General features: G+C 48.1%; 1 long non-coding RNA gene across 1 annotated transcript; it reads right to left on the reverse strand.

Moving 5' to 3' along the window:
- Window positions 1–1,408: 1,408 nt before the first annotated feature.
- On the reverse strand, window positions 1,409–3,956 carry LOC116576442. The gene is made up of 3 exons (XR_004280159.1): window positions 3,755–3,956; window positions 2,694–2,784; window positions 1,409–2,007 (listed from the first exon to the last, which is right to left on the reverse strand). It is a non-coding gene; the product is annotated as an uncharacterized LOC116576442 (long non-coding RNA).
- Between the last annotated feature and the right edge of the window lie 3,348 nt (window positions 3,957–7,304).

Genomic DNA, 7,304 nt, shown 5'->3' on the forward strand with positions numbered 1-7,304 from the left:
AGTCATGAATTTCTGCTGTCCGGATGGGCAGAGGAATGACAATTTATGGAGTCTGAGGATGTGTGTTGTTTAGCTCAAAAGCGCGGCCAGATGAATTTGGGTGAAAGGCATGGCTACATGGCCAGCATGGCTAATATCAGGTCAATTTCTCCTTCACAAACTCTTAACAATCAGAGCAGGAGGGTATAGTTTTAACACTCTCTGTTATCCGGAGCTGTATGGGAGGAATGGATCAGAAGGAAAGAATCCAAACAATTTAAATGGGTCTTCGTTCTAATAAGACTTTCACGGTAATTTTCCTGTCGACGTCGTATCGGTGTGAAGGCTATCAAGACAGTTGGACTGTCCACACGTGTTCTGGTTAACACTGGGAATGGTGAACATGTAAATGATTTCTCCCCACACACCTCTGCCTATGGGTCCTTGATGAATTTCCAATGGCTCAGTGGCCCCTTTGCTCACTCAGGCATCCGCTCCACGTCCGGCCAGGTCCCCGGGTCCTTCAAATGAGTTTTTCAAGCGTGTAGAAAAAATGCAGCCAGGGGGCAGGAATGAAGGCAAGAATGATGGGTCTCCCAGGGAGACCAAGTGGGAGGAAGGGGTGTCCCAGAGCCCATCTCGGTGGTGAGGAGGCCGGCGCATGTCCTCACCTCTCAGCACCGCGGCTATAGAGAGCATGAAACCATGCCTGAAGTTTGGGGAGTTGCCTGAGATTTAGGTATCTGGTTGTATTCTTGATTCCTATTCAGACATATCTGGATTGGAGATGAGCCCAAAATTATTGTTAGAGTCACGAGGATGAAAGAGAGGAAAGAAATGAAGAGGAAAGTGGTGGCATGGAGAAAGGAAGAGAAGGGGGGACCAGAGAGAGAGGAAGAGGAGGAGGGCAGAGAGGGAGAAACACCAAGCCCAGCTCTCAACCCAGAGCTGTGCTGTCTCGCTGGCCTCTGTGCCCTAGGCCTGACCTCGTTTCACCCTCTGTCCTCCACGAGCTGAGTCACCACCACGTTCTGGGTCCGTCCTGCTTCTCAGTGCACAGCTGAGTGCCTTTTCTCCCCTCTGCTTCATCCTCTTCAGGCACGGGGCTGTCTCTGCCTTTCTGTCTCCTAGCGGGAGGGAAACAGTCTCTACTGCATAGCTTCCCAAGCATAAATGTTTGCAGAAGGGAGGAAGGGAGGGGGGAGAGGGGAGGGGGGGAGGGAGGCCAAGGAGGGAGAGAGGGAGGAGGGATGGAAAGAAGGAAAATGCGAGAACCCGGGAATCCTTCGAGATTTACCCAATGCTAGTGCAAATCCAAGCACTCTCCTATGATACAGACATTTCATTTCAATGAGATGCTATTACAACCATTAGCTAGTAACTAGAGAAACAGAGAGGTCTTAAAGCCTAAGTGAAACAGTGGTATTGATGTTCACTCTCGAGAGATGTCCTTCTATTCCAACAATAATTGCTTATAATGACTTTTCACATTAGAATATATCTGCCATTAATATAAAACTGTAAAATAGATCGGATTTTATTACTAATCTTATTTAGGAGCTGAACGATGTCCTTTTTTAAACAAATATACAAACAGGTAGTTAAGATAACCCAGGCTTAACCATCAAGGGAATGACACCAATGTGAAGTCGGAGACACGTGGACTCCAAAGCCGTTTTGGCTTCCCATCTCCGTGACCCCGCTTCCCTGTGAGTTCATTACACCTGAGACCAGGTCAGCTCAGGAAACAGGAACAGAGTAACAAGGGTCCCTCGGTTTTGATTGAACTTTCACTTCCTGCGCTCTTATCACCTGACTCTATTCCCAGGAGAGACTTGTAAGATGAGGAAGAAACTGACTTCCCGCTTCCCTGCTGGGGCTACGGCAGCCCGGTGGGCTCAGGGGACTTATCCTGGGCATCTGGGCTGTGCAACAGAGGGTCGAACCCGTCCCCTCAGCGTCGGGGCTGAGCAGGATGTGCCTTATTCGTGGGACCAGGTCCTTGACTTAAGCCACTTTTCTTCTTGTCTTCAGGGTAAAAAAGAAGAAAAAGGATTAAACAGGACTGACATTAGACACCAAGAAGAACTTCCCGTTGCTAGGATGATTGAAAAAGTGGGAGGAATGAGCCGGAGTGCCGCACTGATTTCTCCCACTGAATTACAAACGTCTCACCCTTAGTCCCAATTCTCACTTAATTCCCAACTCTGGGCAGGTGATGGGCAAGCAAGCGTGCACCACAGACTTCACTCTGAATTCTCTGCCTCCCTCCAGGTTAAGCTCCATGGTTTATTTATGGGAATTTTTTTTTCATGTAGACATTTTACTCTCCTTGCTGCCGAAGGTGGTTCCCTAAACTGCTGCAGACATTCCTTGTCTGTATATTTTATTCATATGGATCCGTTATTGGCCCATCCCTTCCTGAAAGAGCTGAAATTTGCCCTTGAGGCATCAGATGGAGTAGTCAAATTGTCAAATGTGTCTCCTAATTGAAGTGAACATTGGCACAATATTTGTCGACTGGAAATAAACAGCCCCAGTGAAGTAGCAGGTTTACAACCTTCATGCGCTTGTCCAGGTCTTGCTGAGAGCTGAGGGAAACGTGCAGAGAGAGAAGCTATTTATCCTGGAAATGGAAACTTTGGAGGCGGGGGGTGGGGTGGCGGGTGAGTCTGTCTTCGACTCCAAATCTCCCAGAACCAAGAAGGGCTAACCTGGAAAAACCACAGTGTGGCTAGCGAGGTTTATTTCCAGCACTCCTCCCTCGCCTGTCCTGCTGCCTCCCTTTCTGGGGTGCTTCCTTCCCTAAAATGCAAGAGTCCAGAATCAGCCGGCTTGCTGTCCTGCCAAGCTCTCTTATTAGCAAGTTTCTACTATCAGAGCGAGGAACATAAAGTGAAAGGGTGATCATGTCACAAAGAGCTCAATGACCAACACTGTTTTCTCCCAGTGTCTCCTGAGCCCCAGCAAATGCACAAGTTCTGGTTCCTGGACCCCGGCGTCTGTCTCTCTGACAGCGTTGGCAGTGAACACTCTCGGGGGGCTGGGTTTGAGGCAGTCAGAAGTAAAGCCTTACAAACTGCAACCCCAGATGCACGTTAGAGCGTGTTGGTTCCTCCCAAGGTCACATGCCGGAGTAGGAGAGTGGAAGTCGGACCCAAGTCAAGCCCGAAGTTGAAAAGCTTGCCTCTCCAATAAGGCCGTGCAAAATCACAGCGGGGTTGAGTGTCTTTCTGCCAGCCTTGGTCAAGTCCCGTCTGTCCCTCCCCACCTCTTTCTTGTTTTCCTCAAAAGATCAGTCAGCAGTAGGTCGTTTGCTTCCATGAAAGTTCCCTCCGGAGTGGGTCCCGCTTGCCCCTGCTCTCCATTGCTTTCCCTCTGCTCTGTTCCAGCAAGCCCCGAGGCCTCCTTGGCAAGCACGAAGCCACCGGCCCCTGGACGCCCTCCTCCACTGCCGCCCCACTGGAGATGTCATTCCAATGCACCAGGCTCCTACCAAGAAGCTGCCTAGATTCCAACCCCTGGACGGTCTAACTCTGTCCTCTGCTCAGTTGAGATGGGGGAGCTGGCCTGAAAGTATTAACAAGCGCTGGGAACCTTCGTTAGGCTTCTCTGGTAACAACTGGATTTTCTCCACTTCCCCGGAGAGAGGAGAGAATGGGAGCACGAGAGACCAAGATAGAACATTCCTGCAGTGACCCTGACAAGGCCTCTCTGCTCAAATCCCTCTTCAGGATGAAAGAGAAATTGCATTTCTAAGGTCCCTTTAACTCACCTCAGAAAGACTTTGTGAGGTCAGGGCTAGGAATTCCTCTGATGTGAGGGCGCTGCTCCTGCTCACATTCTCTGCCCCCGCACCTCCCTCTGATTGGTAATGATCTGCCCCAGTCTGTCCAGACCAGGGATTAGAGTCTTTTAAGGACAGAGCTGCTGCTTTCACCACTGCGTCCCCAGCCCCCAGTACAGCCTGTCCTAGACTCTTGCTGTTTGCTGAACTGAAGAAACTTCCCTAACTAAACAAGTGCATGAACCTCGGGCACCTACGCCCAATCACCTCCCCCAAGCCCAGCCTTGACCTTTATCAGAACAGGTAAGCCAAGTCAGCTGCCCTAAGAAACTTGAAACCATTCCCTATTACCAGCTTTTAGGGACACTATGATAAATCTTATAAAGTGATATGGTGCTTTTAAAATTCTTTGTTGTAAGTCATTTGATCATTAGGGTTAATAGAAAGAAAGTGGGGCTAGGGGTGGGGACACAGTATCACTTCAATTAAGCTTGACCTCTCCTTGCGGATTCATGGCTTTGTCCCCTTTAAAAGAATCCTAATGTCTAAATTGGACAGATTGGGAAACGTATCTTGGAGATGGGGGTATTTTAAAATGCAACCCAAAGTGTTAGCAAACGGCCAGCCAGCAGCCTCACACATTTAAGTGTCAGATCAGCAACAAAGCTAATGAAGTCCAGTCTCCCTATGTATCCTTCTGGAATGGGACTGAATTTGTAAAAGCCGGAGACTTGACCAAGCCTTGTTGAAATATTCTACTACTTTCTATCCCCACCCTGAGTCTCAGACATGAGATCTTTGTGAGAGCTTGGTTCCAGAAGATGCCAAAACAAAGACGTGTTGATGTCAGGTGTCAGGGACAGGAAATCAGTCACTCCTCTTCTATTGGGTAAAATTAATCAGTAAGGGTTGACCTGCTCATAGTCAAGAGCACAAACTTATAAAGACTTTCCCCATGTGACATTCCGTGTGGATTGGAGATGATAAGGGAACATGGGATTTTCCAGCATGTGCTCTTACAGAAAGGTTGAAAACGTATAAAATTACCTTGGGAAGGAAGTTCCCATGGAGGACAACCTTTCAGTCTCCCTCCTGTTCTCCTCAGTGACCTACTAATGGGCAGATCTAAAGGCCTTTCCAATTTTTCATTTTGCTTGACCTCTCCTCTGTAGCACCTGATATGAGTGGCCATGCCCTCATGCTTAATAAGGATTTTCGTTGTCATGATCCCTGTGCTCATTATGTATCGTGCCCTAGGCATGGCGCTAGGCATTTCAAACATCTTAACCTCATTTGCCTGTAATGACTGGAGTCTTCCTTCCCTTGTCTTGGTTCTGGGTCCTGCCCCTTCCCGAGTACTCCTGTTCCTAGCCCTCATCTTCTCTTCACACCAACAACTGACTCATTCCCTCAAGGCTCTGCCTTTGAGTCTCTGCTCTTCCTTCTCTTCTTCAAAGAAGCCATCTCCAGGCCCCTGGGTGGCTCAGTGGATTAAAGCCTCTGCCTTTGGCTCAGGTCATGATCTCAGAGTCCTGGGATCGATCCCCACATCCGCTCTCTGCTCAGCGGGGAGCCTGCTTCCCTTCCTCTCTCTGCTGCCTGCCTCTATGCCTACTTGTGATCTCTGTCTGTCAAATAAACAAATAAAATCTTAAAAAAAAAAAAAGCCATCTCTTCCCATGATTTTCTGTTACCTCCAAGGAGATGACTTCTACACGTGTTATCTCTGGCTCTCACCCGTGTTCTTTTTTCCAGCCCCATGTTTTCCACTGCCTGTTGGACATTTCCACCTGGGTGTTCCACCAACACCTCAAAATAACTGAAAACAAGTTCACTTTATTTCTCTCAAAAATGGCCTCCCTCCCCATTTCCCAATTTCTGTTGGTTTTACCAGAATTCGGGTCTTAATACACATTAAATGCTTTCTTTTGCTTCATCTCTTCCTAGCTCCTCAGCGACCCAGTTCCATGGGCTCTTGCTTTGTCAAGGCTCCTAATTCTCCTTTCCTTTAGATTCCCACTCAGTGATTCTAAGTCAGGCCTTGTCACCTAATGCTTCAGTCACTCTCCTCTTGATTTATCTCTGTGCCACCTTCGGTCTCCTACATCGCTCTCTGATTAATCTCCCTAAAACATTACTCTCTGGAAGTAACACTGCTGATCAAAACCCTTCCCAATCTCCTCACTGGCTAACCCGGGCACTTAAGACTTTCCAAAAGCTGGCACAGATCTACTTTTCCCAGAGCAATTCTGTTACCTTGAGGGCAAACTGGTCTCTTCAGATCATCCCCTCCCCCCTTTCCTCCCCTTCCTCCTCCTCCCCGCCTTCTCCTCCTTCTTCTTTTCTACACAGACAGACAGAGAGAGACTGAGTGAGAAAGAACACAAGCAGTGGGGAGGAGAGGGGGAGAGAATCTTAAGCAGATCCCATGCCCAGCGTGGAGCCTGTGGTGCTCGATCTGAGGACCCTGAGATCAACCCTCACATCATGATCTGAGCGCAAATCAAGAGTCCAATGCCTAACAGACTGAGCCACCCAGGCACCCCTCATCTGTTTCTTTCAAGCAGAACTTGCTTTACATCGTTTTGCTCCTTCTGTTATTATCTTTCAAAAACATTCCTCCTGGCTTCTGTCTGAAACAAATCTTACCAAGTCTATGTGCTTGGAATTTAGTAGGTTGGTCCTCAAAGAGCCATTTTTTCCAACAACACTTGCTCACTTAGTGTCTCTGTATCCTATTTTGGAAATTCTCTTAATATTCAGGATTTTCGTTATTATTATATTTGTTATGGTGATCTGTGATCAATGACCTCTGATGTTGTTTTGAGACACCATGAACAGCACCCGTATAGGACAGCAGACTTAACGGATCAGTGTGTGTGTTCTGACAGCTCCACTGACTATTCCTCCATCTCTCTCCCTCTCCCCGAGCCTCCCTATTCCCTGAGACACAACAATATTCAAATTAGGCCAGTTAGTAACCCTACAATGGCCTCTAAGTGCGTGAGTAAAAGGAAGAGTCACACGTCCCTCACTTTAAATCAAAAGCTAGAAATGATTAACCTTAGTGAGGAAGGCATATCGAAAGCCAAGACAGGCTGAAAGCTAGGCCTCCTGTGCCAGTTAGCCAAGCTGTGAATGCAAAGGACAAGTTCTTGGAGGAAATTAAAAGTGTTGCTCCAGTGAACACACAGATGATAAGAAAGTGAAACGGCCTTATTGCTGATATGAAGAAAGTTTGAGTGGTCTGGAATGAAGATCTAACCAGTCACAACATTCCCTTAAGCTGAAGTCCACTCCAGAGCAAGGACCTAACTCTTTGTAGTTCTGTGCAGACTGAGAGAGGGGACGAAGCTGCAGGAGAAAAGTCTGAAGCCAGCAGAGGTTGGTTCATGAGGTTGAAGGCGAGAAGCTGTCTCTAGAGCATACAAGTACTAGGTGAGGCAGCAGGTGCCGAGGGAGAAGCTGCAGCAAGTCACCCAGAAGGTCTAGCTCAGAGGATTCCTGATGCGGGCTACATTCAGGGCAGCTGGGTGGC

The sequence above is a fragment of the Mustela erminea genome, chromosome 17, assembly GCF_009829155.1.
Source record: "Mustela erminea isolate mMusErm1 chromosome 17, mMusErm1.Pri, whole genome shotgun sequence".
Lineage (NCBI taxonomy): Eukaryota > Metazoa > Chordata > Mammalia > Carnivora > Mustelidae > Mustela > Mustela erminea.